We start from the raw sequence: 13,622 nt of genomic DNA on the forward strand, positions 1-13,622 counted from the left end.
ACGCCTCCCACCTCCGTCGTGACCACAGGTCCTCTTACAGGATGCGAGTGAAGAAAACCGGTTAGTCCCGGTCAGACAGAGTCGTTTCTGTAGGCTCAGAGCCGATGTCTTGAGACATCGCATCTTGCGCGAGCCGGGTAGCTTGGCCGCGAAGTAGGGGAACTTAAGGTGGCGGGGGCTGCAGGTTCCTGACGGCGGTGTTCGGCACAGCGGCAGGTACATCTGGTTGTTAACGCACTTCTCGATGCACGCCTGTCGACTGCCGAAGAGGTCACCGTCAGCCATTGGACACCTCCCCGAAGGGAAGTCCCACGGTTGGCACGTTTCGCCCTCGAAGAACCACATGCTCTTCTTGAGGTCAGCGCTGCGTCGACGCGAGAACAGCGATGTGATTTGACCGGCTGACGGAATAATTGATTCTATGAATTTACTGATGGCGTTTAGCGTCTCAGAGCAACACAGGAGTTAGGCCGGATGCCGTAGCGGGGGAGGGGGGGGAGCATCGGATGACAGTTAAGGTGAACCTGGTTTATATAACGTGCCCGTTAAGCTAAGCGCACGAATGTAATTGCGTTACAGGTCGTTGAGAAGCCACCGCGGTGGCCACAAATCGAGCACATGGCTCCGTGTTCAGAAACAAGAAGCTGCCGCAGCTTACAGCCACCGCTAGCTATTTTACTACATTAGCTACGATGAGTCCATCTGAGTATACAAACTGAGGAAAAGTGCTGGAAACGTGAAACGCTCTATTAGTACAGACGTTCTTGCCCGAAGTTTATTACACACCACATTGGCATCACGCTATACGTGCTGAGCTGTTGCTTGCGATAGCAAATAGCTGAAGACTAGACACGCATGACTCAGTCTAGGTCCATCATACCATGGACGTGGCACTTCGGGAACTTCAGAAAGCGGTAAATATACGCGGTAATTAGAGACGCGCATCTTTTAGTTGGTCGCGCTTACTGCCAGGAACGACTGCTACTATCCTCGTTCCTTTTCCACGATCACTTTGCCGTACCTTCTGCATTGAGAAAAGACAGGCCTGTCTAGGCACCTGCCCGAGGGGTGGCTGACGTGCACGCAGGTTTTCTCGCAGCTCGCCCTGGAGGCAAACCTGTTGGGGCTGCGGTTGCACACCTCCGCACCGTACGACGTGGTCGCTCTCGCGCACGAGTTTGTCGCCCCGTTGAAGTAGAACTCGCGAGCGGTCCTCGGGCAGTGCGTGTAGAACACAATGTCGCACAGATGGTGGTAGCTCTACGAAAAAGAGACAAGCAAATACGTAACCGCCGTATCAGGCATTATTCAGACAACCTTTGTCAGTACGCTGATGTCTGAAAACGCTAAATTATAGCGTGTACTAGATGCAAAGCGTTTGGTCGTGTCCTTTTTCTTTTCCTGGTGCGCTCCTTATCGACCGACTGAGGCGTTCTCGGCCTTTCTTGGCCTTTCTCGGCCTCAATGTGTTGGCGCAAAGGCATCAGTATTGGTTCTCCATCGTGCGGCATAGTAGAGGTGCTTATACGGCACACTGTACTTATAGATAGAGGGAGTGCAAAGTTCTTTTTGGTAATCTTAGCGCTGGTGTCGCGAGGCTTGCTATGTGGGCTTGTTGGTAACGCATCTTGAATAGCTGTACGGTGGCGCGATTGGTGTCACACACGAAGTACTTTCATGGGGCGCATTTTATTTTTGCACAGCCCAGGAAGCCTGCTCAGTCGTGGACCGCACGGGTTCATCCAGTTTCCTAGTTCGCAATGGTTTATCGCAGGACAAAGCATTCATAGGGTGTGCTAATAAGAACAACGCCTGGCTTGAAGGCCAGTAAGCGCCGGTTCAATTCTGCAAACGACCATATATTAGCTTTTTTACTGCGGTAGCAGTTATAGGAACACTCAGTCGAAATCCCGCCATCGTGGCCGTCGTCGGTGGGGGCGTCGGCGTCACCTTGAGGTTCCGAATAAAGTGCGATAACATCAGGGCCGTGCGCCATGTGCCGTAGGTGCGATGGAACGCGTGCCAGATTTAACCGAGAAGGATGCTACTTTGATGAGCGGCGTCTTGCGCGCAAGGGATGAGGATGACATGCGCCACCATGTCATGTTAAAAAGAAGATGGGGAGGGGGCGAAGTGGGCGTGCGTGGGAGGGGGGAGGTAGGTTAACGCGCGTCTCCGCACCAGTCCGGCGGCGATGACTGCTCAAGGCGCTGCTGAACGCGGCAGCGCAGTCCTTTCTTAGAAGTAGTCTGCGGTGGGTACAAGGCAAGGTGAGCCGAGACGGCTGATTGTTTCGTGTGCGCTGAGATATCGCGCGCCTGATTCGAGTTAAGGCGAGGGACAACATGAAGGGGAATTCGCTCGCCGCTGCCGCCGCTCTTCATTACGCCAGCCTTGCGACAGTGAGTGTTCGCGGTCATCGAAGCAGATCTGTTCATGTTTGGCCGTGCGGGAACGACACCGTGTTGGACAAGTTAAATTACTAGGCGAATGATCACTGCAATTTTTACAGCCAATGAAACTACAAACCTTGCTTCTTGTAATTGCGTAATGTTTTGCTATGCCTATGAGTGCTTCGCCTTCCGGGCAAAACTAAATTTGTTTGTGGTGTGAGATTTATCAGAAAAGTTCACCGGCAGTTTGATATTCCCGAATGTGAAATGTGAGCGCAGGTCTGTACGTTTTTTTCATTCCGCGATATACTGGCTTGCGCAGACAATGTGTCTAGTGCGGCATGTTGCGAATCGCGAGAGCGAGCCCGTGGGTGACGCGTGGCCACGATTCACAGCAGCCACCACCGTCGACAGATCTAGACGATTAAGGCTTGTGTTGGGGCTAGTTGGAGTGTCATACTTGTGTTTAAAAACCAGCGCTGGAAAGTTGAACCACAGAAACAAGAACAGCATATACGACGACGCGCACAACTCTGGCACCATTCTGGCGTCATGTCGTAGCCATCATCGCCACACTATGCTTTTCTTCTCACGCTTCAGCCGTACCCTCCTCCTCTTCCCACCTCATGGTACCTGCTCCCTCCTCTTCGCTTTCCTCCTCGCGTCTTTCACTCCCCGCTGTGCTCGTTCGCTCGGTTACGCCACCTGCGACGCCATCGCCGACGCTCGCCACAAGAATGGGCGCCTGAGAGCTGTGCTCTAAAGATTATTAGAACAACCTACACTGTAGGAATCGCTGTAAGCGAAGCTTTTAGGGCTGTTTGCTTTGAATGACGACAATTAGCGTTTAGTCCAGTACGAGTGGCGAGTTGATGTGAAGCGTTACCTTGCCTGCACCACTGCTGCTTGTTGCGTAGTACACAGAAAACTCAGGGAGACGTGTTTGATTGTAGCGTTTTCTTGCGCCATTGTTCATGACTTGGGAGAGGGTTGAGCATTGTGATTGCCTCACATGGCACATCGCATCGTGGCAGTAGTATTGACAGAAATATGGGGCTGTGGGTGCCAAACAATATAAGATTTCGAGGAACTCGGTAATGGCGGACTCCGGTTTAATTCTGACACCTTGGTGTTCTTTAACGTGCGCCTAATTCTATGTGCACGAGCGCTTCTGTATTTCACTCCCATCGAAATGCGGCTGATGCGGTCGGAATCGAACCCACGACGTCGAGCAATGCTATCGCCCCAAAGCTACTGCGGCGGGCACAGAAGTGTGGATTTTACGCGCGACCACTTCCGTAGTATGGCCTAGACCCTAAGATAATTTAATGCAGCTTTTCATCTGCACGCGGCAGATGAACTGCCAACTGCCACGCGGCAGGTATCCACTTGACAAATTTGCATGTTTTCAGAAATACCAGAAACATACAGTACCGTCAGTTTGCTCTCAACCGCTGTCGTATCTGTATCAGTAGCGTTTACTTGCTTTCTCACGTCAGCTTTTCCTGTCCCGCCCTTCCCCCTGTACGGCACTGCAATTTCTTTAATGCTATTGCGGGGGGTCACGGATAACTACAGCTGCCAAGAAGCTTCAATGACGCCCAGGGAGTTCCAGAGGGAATTGTGCACATGCAACGCGATGGAAAAGTCCAAGAGAGCTTCCCGCGTCGCATTTCTCTTCTTGAATCTATATACATGCTCAGAACGACCCCTCGACAAGGCGTGCAAGACGGCAGGCAGCAGCAGGTGCAGTGGAAAAGTCGAGGGAGGTGGCAAAGAAGGCTTCGCTTTAAAATCTTCGGAAAAGATGGACAGGTTGAGCGCATTTCCTAGCTAGCAAATGCTGTTTAAAGTAAAAAGGCTATACGAGACGACAACAAGCAGTGTTCAAGGTGATGCCGGAAGCGGTGACCCTGGATTGGGGCGCAAGCTTTTCGCTTTGGATTCAAGCAAAATTTCTCCGTTGACAGTCTCAATAAACTAATTTTGGTGCAGCGGCTTCGCGTTCAACGCGAATACTTAAAATTTCTATAATCGCTTTAGGGGGTGCAGCTTGCTTTATTTCAAAAGTGCGTTTTCTGGCAATGTGTTTGACGATACGTTGTATACACTCGAAGCTTACAATGATAACAGTGACACACGGAGAATTGTGAAAATAACATCAACTTTTAAAAATCTGGGCAGTTGAAAATTGAAAAGTAAGATATGAAATCACATCTACAACGAAACAAACTGATAACATTGAAATATACTGGTATAGATGTTCGTCACCCTGACACGTTACGAAAATGTGGTGGCGTTGTCACCTATGTCGAATCCACTGGCCACCTCGGTACCTCGTTACCTTGGGGTTTTCGTGGTTATTTGTACATTTACAATGCTGCACGTCGGGTTACGTTGTAGAGAGTTCAGCTGAAAGACACAATATGTTTAAGTTTTCATAGGCTCCGTAATGATGAATACCGCTTTAAAGCAAATAGGTCACCGCAGATTGGATTCCAGCAGCGCTTGATTTAATATGTGGCAAACATTCCTACACATGGAAACTTTCGTTGGATCTTGCAGTTTACATGACATGCTGTATACAAGAATTATTCTTAGCTGCGTCAGTGCCTTCTCAATACGATTTTCCTCGGAAAATATGTGTCAGATTAGCTTTATGTGAGAATGCAGAAAAGAGTTGCTGCTGAACGGACGCCATGTTAACGGTGCAGATAGCCCAGCACTACTTTCCTGTCACAGCTTTAATTTCAGAGCGCAGCTCTTACGCCCGTATTCAGGAATGCATGTTAATTTGGAGCCCATGGTTGACTTGATTTAAACGACGCCTGTCGTCAACGCACCGAAGAAACGCAAAGTGCGTCTTCGGCGCGTTCGCACCAGGCTTCATTTATATCAAGTCAAGCATCAGCTTCAAGTTAAGTTGCAGTTCTGAATACGGAGGTTAGATGCCCGTCCCAGCGCTGAGCATCGGCTTCCCTCGGGGTAACCGAGAAGACGAGCAAAGCTAAGGATGAAAGAGCCTTGCAATACAATCGCGCATGAGCGCGGTCAGGTGGTTTTATTGTATATTTCGCGGGCTTTACTTAGACGTCAAAAGAAATCACCGCGAAACAAGCACCTTACCACAGGAAAATCGATCGGTTGTTTGTGTACCCTCTCTACAACGCAACGAGACGCACTTGTCCCTAAAGTTAATATTTAAAATTTTGCACCATTCATTTTAGTAATTATTTGTTTAAGCGGAATATAAAATTTGCTCTAAGGAGTGCCACATGACAGAAAACCTTATGGTTTCATTCAGCTGCGGCTAATCACATTTTTTCAAAAATCCTCTTTTCAAGTTACGTGAAACCCCCTGTACCAGAACGCATTACTCACGTCGTCGGAGCTTTCTCCACCTGGAGGCACTGCTGTCCTAATGTTTTCCGGAAGCCCTCGAGGGTGCTGCACGGTATTATTTCTCGAATTTCCTTCGCCCGCGGATCTGCTGTTGTTGGAAACTTGTTCTTTTTCCTCTTCTGTCATGGAGCCCATGGCATGCAGCAAGCCTTCGCCCCGTGGGTTGGCTGCAGTGGCATGGACTGTGGTCTTCGCTGCCGGTGGTGGCGCCATTGCAGAGCTCGGGACAGCTGCAAAAATATTTGTGATTGCTTGTAGCTGCTTTACAAGGTGCCGGAATATTTAACGGAAGCCTTCTTGATGGAAATATCCATTTTGTTTAGTCTCCGCAACAATGATAATCATCATCATAATCATCATAATCATCATCATCACACCACCACCACCACCATCATCATCATCATCATCATCATCATCATCATCATCATCATCACTTTCATTATCATCATCATCCTATTTTATGTCCACTGCAGGACGAAGGCCTCTCCCTGCGATCTCCAATTACCCCTTTTTGCACCAACCGATTCCAATTAGCACCCGCAAATTTCCTAATTTCGTCGCTCTACCTCGTCTTCTGCCGTCCTCTACTGCGCTTCCCTTCTCTTGGTATCCATTCTGTTACCCTAATGGTCCAACGGTCGTCTAACCTGCGCATTACATGACTTCTCCAGCTCCATTTTTGCTCTTGATGTCAATTAGAATATCGGCTATACCCGTTTGCTCTCTGATCCAAACCGCTCTCTTTCTGTCTCTTAACAGTATGCCTAGCATTCTTCGTTCCATCGCTCTTTGCGCGGTCCTTAACTTGTTCTCAAGCTTCAGTGTCAATCTCCAAGTCTCTGCCCCATATGTCAGCACCGGTAAACTGCACTGATTGTACACCTTCCTGTTCAATGATAATGGCAAGCTTCCAGTCAGGAGCTGACAGTGTCTGCCGTATGCGATCCAATCCATTTTTATTCTTCTATGAATTTCCTTCTCATGATCAGGATTTCCTGTGAGTAATTGACCTAGGTAAACGTACTCCTTCACCGACTCTAGAGGCTGATGGTGATCCTAAATTTTTGTTCTCTTGCCCGGCTATGCATCGTTACCTTTGCCTTCTGCATATTCTGCACTAAGCTGTTCCAAATATCATCAATTACAAGCACATAGCTATAAACGCTCCGTGCAGGCGAATGCGGTCTACAGCCCAAGCCTGTCCCCATTTTTATTTGGCTTTTTATTTTTACTGCAGGAAGAAAACCCCTCACAGTGATCCCGAATTAGAGCCGCACTTTTGCTACTGAGTGTACCAAGAACCTGCAAATCTCGGGCTCCGGTTCCATAACACCCCATGCTCACTGCCTTGCTCTGATGCGTTTCCCTTCCTTTAGCATTACTTCTGTTACTGTGCTCGATCAACAGTTATCTACTGTAACTATCACACGATCTGCCAAAACATTTCAGCCGAAGGCGAACCGTTGAAAGCGATAGCAAGGTTTTGGGCGCCGCTGGACCTCCTCAAGCTTTGCTCTAACAATACGGGGAGGCAACATGGCGCTGCAGGAAAAGCGCCTTAAAAGAACCAGGCCTGTCATAACGCTGGCGCAATGATGGACACATGCAGCAGTGTTACAAACGTCAGTCCATGGTGGCAACGCCTGTAAAACTGGCGGCGTTTGTAAGCTCCAAATGAATTGATTAGATTTATATCGACTCTATATTTGTCCCGCTCACGTTAGTGTATGCACCATGGTGTGGTATGCCAACAGCCGCTCACCGGGAAGGCTTATGCCAAAGGTGGAATGCAGAGTGAGCGAGTGAGTGAAAACTTTGGAGTCTTTCAAGAGTTTCGCGGTTACGAGGTCTCCATCGTCTTCATCTTCTTGGCGCTGGCGACTTGAGACTCCTCTTCAGCAAGGGTGGGCCCCTATTCCAAGGCTCCACTGAGTCGTGCTGCATCGCTCGCGTGCTGCACTAGGGCCCTTTGGACCGTGAGCTCGCTGCTGGTGAGCCGACTTCCCAATGCAGAACAATGCTCTGGCTCCTCCTAACCCTCGGCGCGTGAGCCACGCATGCGCCCTCGTTACCAGGACAGCATGCCGGCGGCCACAGTGAGGACGCACCTCTAGTGCCCGCATAGCTGCTATCGCAACAAAAGGTATCAGCCGACACTGACATACCCTGAGCACCAACGATGGCAAGCACATGTTGGCGTGTGGCCGATCATAGATGAACAAGTTCTTAAAAAGGTTAGCAACAATAGCCCGAACGGGCGAACGAACGAAGAAATGAGCGGACGCGTGATCGAACAAAGACCCGCCGTGGTTGCTCAGTGGCTATGGTGTTGGGCTGCTGAGCACGAGGTCGCGGGATCGAATCCCGGCCACGGCGGCCGCATTTTGATGGGGGCGAAATGCGAAAACACCCGTGTACTTAGATTTAGGTGCACGTTAAAGAACCCCAGGTGGTCGAAACTTCCGGAGCCCTCCACTACGGCGTGCCTCATAATCAGAAAGTGGTTTTGGCACGTAAAACCCCATATATTATATATTATAACAAGGAAATACCCCCCCCCCCCCCCCCCAATAAAAAAAAAGAGAAAAACAGCTAACAAACGAACGAATGAAAGGACGAACAAACGAATGAACATTTTCCTCGTCAAGTCCGACCGTGGACAAACCAAGGAACAGCCGTAAGAGCCACAGAAAGCCATTGACTTTGTATTCGTACACAAAATGTCATGGTTAGCTCTGATTATGACCGTCTACGAGTGTAGATGAGCTATGAATGATTCAGTGTCGTGTCCCTCAATTTTGATACCGCCGTTCGGTGCATCTCAATAAACTTTCTATGTCTGGTAAAGCGCGTTATACAACAGGAGGCAACTATAGTCAGGGCTTTTATGCGCACGTTATGGTAGTGGAGCGTACTTGCAGTGACGTTGATAAGCCGAGAATATCTCATTGACCATGTGAACAAACTTTCTTATATTGCGGCGAGTATAGGAAATAAATATGCGGTATCTAACTGCCAGTTTTATCCAGAACACGTAAAGCATAAGCTGCATAAAAAAAATATCCTCACCCACATGCAGTTTTATGAAGGCACCAAGGCACCAATTTAGGCGTAACATTCAAATGAATTCGAGGCATCTTCTATATACGGATGACTGCTTCGGTGACCTATACGCTGATACGAAAAAAACTCAATTAAGTGGGCAGATGTTCGTGAATATGTAGCTTTGACTGTTTTCACTGCTTATGCGTGGTCCTAAAATTGTCAGTTTCCTGCGTGTTCAGAAGAACCGATTGTTCAGAGTGGAAGGAAAAATAACATACCATTTCATGGCACTAAAAACAATATTATCAACAGTCTGCTGATCCCGTATCTGCCACGGTAGTTTAGTGGCAAGGCGCTGCGCTTCTGAGCTCGAGGTCGCGGCTTCGATCCCACCAGTAGCACACGCATTTTAGTTGGTGGGAAATGCAAGAACGTTCGTGCACTTAGTTTAGAGTGCACGTTAAAGAACAGTCGGTGGTCAGTCACCCACAACAGGAGTCAGTCAAAACGAAATCGTGGTTTTGGCCCGTAAGACAGCAGAATTTGTTTACTATCACAAGGAACTTCTCAGTAATCACGTGGTGAAGCTATATGCCGTACAAAAAGAAATTAGAACATAAATAAGTGCTCGCAATCTGGTGCCGCTTCATCCGAAGATGTTCGCGCGCAGACTTGGCTAACGACTTGGCCAGACCGCCAGCAGGCTGAGTAAGACCCTGTGTAAATATTAACCAGCAATAACGTACATTTGGCTTTTTCAGTCGAAGCATTGTGGCAATGACGAATAGTATGCCACCGGGAAGCGAAAACGGTGTTTTTCAGCATTTACTCTGCATGTCATCTGCTACCGGGACAAAGATGCCCTAAGGCGGCCAATGACCGGCAGGCTTGTTAAACTACGGCAGCGTCCTTGCTGCGATGCTGTAAAATGTGTATGATAAAGCAGCACCGTCTTTTTCGGCAAACGAGCCCTCACTTCTCGTTCACGGGCAGCGGGTTGTCCTGACTGCATCCTACGTAACAATATATGTAAACGTTTTGTTTGCCGTTTGCCGTGCGCTGGACATCTCGGCTGATCGAACTATTCAAGCTGCAGGCCACTGCGCCAGCGCTACTCTCGGGACTGGAGAGATTCTTGTAGGACCACATAATTGAGAAGAAAGAAACGGCGTCACGAAGAATGTTGACACAATCGAGTACTTCACCGTTGTGGGCTCGAGATCCTTGAGCTGCGTTGGGGGACGACACGCTTTCGCTGGTGCCGGGTACCAGCCGGACCAGCACTAGCGCTGTGGATAGCGCCAGCAGTGCCGTGGCGAGCACGAGCGCAGCGTAGCAAAGGCTCGTAGTCACGGACACCTGGGATGCGTCGGTGTCATCCTCGTTGCACTCCGACGAAGAGGAGTCCTTTACCAGGGTTGACCATGCCCCATATGGGAACGAAGACGGGGGGCGAAGCGCGGCTTCTCTGCAAGAGGAAGAACCGAGAGCTGTCACCTTGAAGATTCTAGATGCCTCACATGACCAAGAATAATTCGCATTCGCGAACCAGTGCGGTAATAAACTAATGTTAACGTTTCGCACTGTAAAACATGTTATGAGTGACATCTTCGTAAAAAATAGAAGCTTACTTATCGCTCCACAGAGGATCGCAAAGTCCGATTTCTCCTGCCCTTTCAAAAATATTTCCGTTAGTTGCACGAATATGCGATTATCTGTCCGTTTCACAAACCTTTGGGGCGTTTTGCAGCGACCTTCTAAACATTTATTTCGTAGCACTTGTTATAAGGCAGGCGCTTGAAGTTAATGTCAACATGTGCGGACGTCTCCAGGGGATAGAGTCATGCCCTAAATGCCCCACTCAAGGAAACATTAAATCCTGTTCTAGCAAAAATTTTTGCATTATTAAACTGCCACGTTTATCGCATTTGTTGTGTTAAAAAAAGTACAGTTAATTGCTTTTATGTATTCAGCTCATGGTTTAGATGTTTTAGTCACGAAGGGCCCCTTGCGGTACTTTCAACGTGACATTGCATTACTTTGGCCAACTATGTTCTGCAAGAAAAGTAATTCCTTGAAATAAACATAACGGCTTATATCGCTGAAGCTCGTACGCCGACGTTTTCACGTCTTGCACACTTTCGGCGCAGCGGCATAACTGTATTGCTTACCTGGGGGACGCGGCGAGCGGAGCGCCACCGTGCTCCGCCTGGCGATCCCTCGCAAACGCAGCGTCTCGGCGTTCAGGCAGATCGTGGCGCTGTACGAGCCGTTTCCACGAGGACAGGATCTGCACGGTGTCTTCGGACAGTGACGTTCCCGAGGACGTGAACGACGTCTCGGCATCCCTGCGCCAACTCGTGTCTTTCTTGAAATGATTCATGCCGTTCCCTCCTGGTGTTGTTTCGTGGCTTGAGGTTAGTTTGCAGGCTGATTGGTTCGCTGGCGGAGCAGCACAGTCCAAGGTGACGCTAGCAAATATGGCTGCTTTCCACTTCTTTGTCCTCATTCGTGGGTGCTGCTCGAGGTCAGCGTGTTGGCTTGCTCCTCAAACCGTGGCACTTACCCACTACGTCGCTTTGTTGGTTAGGTTCTTGTGATACGAATAATATAGCTCGGGCCCCTCGGTTCCCTTTCCTCTCGTTCACCCCATACCGAGGGTCTCGAATTCGGAAGCATTGATGACTTTAGGTAACATGTGTGGGTTTATTGATCAGTTGCTGTCAACCGAATAGATCATGTACTCGTGACGCCTACGGCAGAAAGGATGTTCCACATCCGCCGCTAAGGCTTATGAGTGGTGGCGATGGCTAACACTCCCTGGGTTAGTTCTAGTAGATAAACACAAAAACTCCAGAAAGTGGATGGGAAAACGGCGTCGTGGTAGCTTAATCGGTAAGAGCATCGGACGCGTAATGGGAAGACGTTGGTTTGTGTTCCACCTGCGGCCAGTTTTTTTCGACCACATTGATTTTCAATAATTTATATTTCGTAATTCAGCTAATGACTACAAGTAATTTACCCTGTGCTGTCTCGGTGTCTCTGTCTATTGACATCTTTAATATATATATATAAACATATATATATATATATATATATATATATATATATATATATATATATATATAGATATATATATATATATATATATATATATATATATATATATATATATATATATATATATATAATATAAGTAGAGGTAACCATAACTGCCCGTTGGCGTGATTCAGTCATAGTATAACCAGCACTGAAGCTCGCTGCTCTGACCATTACGCCACACAACTGAACGTGTGTACTGAACTGAACTGAAGTGTACTGAACGTCGCTTAGCCATGCCCTAAGAGGCGGAATGACAAATTCTCAAAAATTTCCTGCATGCAAGCCAGTGCATGGTGACGCTTGGCGCGTTTTTCGAATGCCGACGGCTTCACTTCGTGCACCGTCGATGTTGCAACGCGTTCAACGCCACTCGCGGCGTCCTTCATCACGTCAGCGTCGTTAGGCGCATCGTAGCTGAGAAGGCGCCGTTACATCTGTAGAGCACGAGTCGCGAAAGTGCTGCATCGCTACAAGATGTTTCACCCGCGTATAATGTGAACATCGTCGGAGGAGTAGACGAACACTGAACTTTGCTATCGCTCTCAACGGTTTGCCCTTTGGACGAAACTGCCAATTTATAAAGCAAATCAATAACATTTTCTAAGCGCCAAGTTAGAGAGGACCTCTAGCACAGAAGCGTGATACTGTAACTATTAAGCCATAGACGCTCTTTCTACACAGTACCATCCCTTATAATCAGAGCTTAGTTCTGTCATGTGAAACCTCGAAAATTATATAAATATAGCTAACGCGTGATCGTAAGTGAAAATGTGGCCAAATTCCCTAAATTAGAACTGTCTAAAAATGGGTGCCAATCCGGAAGATAGGGCAGTTTAAAATCCGACGACACGTAAACACTTTTTATGAGTTGTGAATCCGAAAGCATTAATGTCTAACTCGAAGGACATTAATGCCCTTCGAGTTTTGCTCGGCGAGTAATGTTTTAGAGTTTTGCTTCGGGGTATGTTATCCAGTTTTGCAATTGGTGTGGGTTCTGATTTTTTTTCTTTACCGTTTCTACGTTCGCCCCGCACTACATGGTCGAGTGCTTGAAGCGCATCGAATTCTAACACAGGGGCTGTGCGCATGTACTACATGTTTTGCTATGGCTCAATGCGGCGCCTGATCAAGAACGCGGCCTGCACATGCAGACCTCGACGGAGCGGAGCGGTCGAAACGGAGCACCTGCTACCGCATTTGCGCGTCAAGTATTGCGCGAGGGGAGAGGGCATTGCCGGGACGTGCCTCCGCCTCTTGCGGCGTTATTCCGCTCCCTTACTTCGTCTGCGCTGTGCTGGTGTGAACGGTCACGTTTCGCTACTGCCGTGGCGGCGGCTGCCTACGATGTAGATCACTCCACGACGGTACGTGCTGCCCAAGCCAGTGAGCAGTGGCACCCTGCGGTACCAACGACGCCAGCCACCAACGTCCTGCGCGTTAACAGAGTTACGAAGCAGCAGCGGCCACCACGGCCGGCAGGCGCGCGCAGGAACTAAGCCTAGCGAGGTTCAGAGCGAGGCAAGTCGTGGCGATGACCTCCCTCTCCACTCGCGCTACACCTGGCGGGCTAACGCTGCAGCAACTGTCCCGTTTCGCCCCATCTGTTCCGTCGAGGCGAGCTCGTGACGTGGCGTCGCAGCGAATATGAATTTACGTGCCGTTTCAATGCTAAAGACGCTG

At 48.8% G+C, this 13,622-nt stretch overlaps 1 long non-coding RNA gene across 1 annotated transcript in view; it reads right to left on the reverse strand.

Annotated features, from left to right (window-relative positions):
* The window catches only part of LOC126529376 (uncharacterized), a 30,963-nt gene extending 20,275 nt beyond the window's left edge, over positions 1–10,688 (reverse strand). The window contains exons 1-2 of the long non-coding RNA XR_011889895.1: positions 10,046–10,688; positions 5,775–6,025 (exon numbers count right to left, since the gene is read on the reverse strand). This is a non-coding gene — a long non-coding RNA (uncharacterized lncRNA). The remainder of the gene's footprint in view (positions 1–5,774; positions 6,026–10,045) is intronic.
* Positions 10,689–13,622: the final 2,934 nt, after the last annotated feature.

Source organism: Dermacentor andersoni, chromosome 8 (genome assembly GCF_023375885.2).
Source record: "Dermacentor andersoni chromosome 8, qqDerAnde1_hic_scaffold, whole genome shotgun sequence".
NCBI lineage: Eukaryota > Metazoa > Arthropoda > Arachnida > Ixodida > Ixodidae > Dermacentor > Dermacentor andersoni.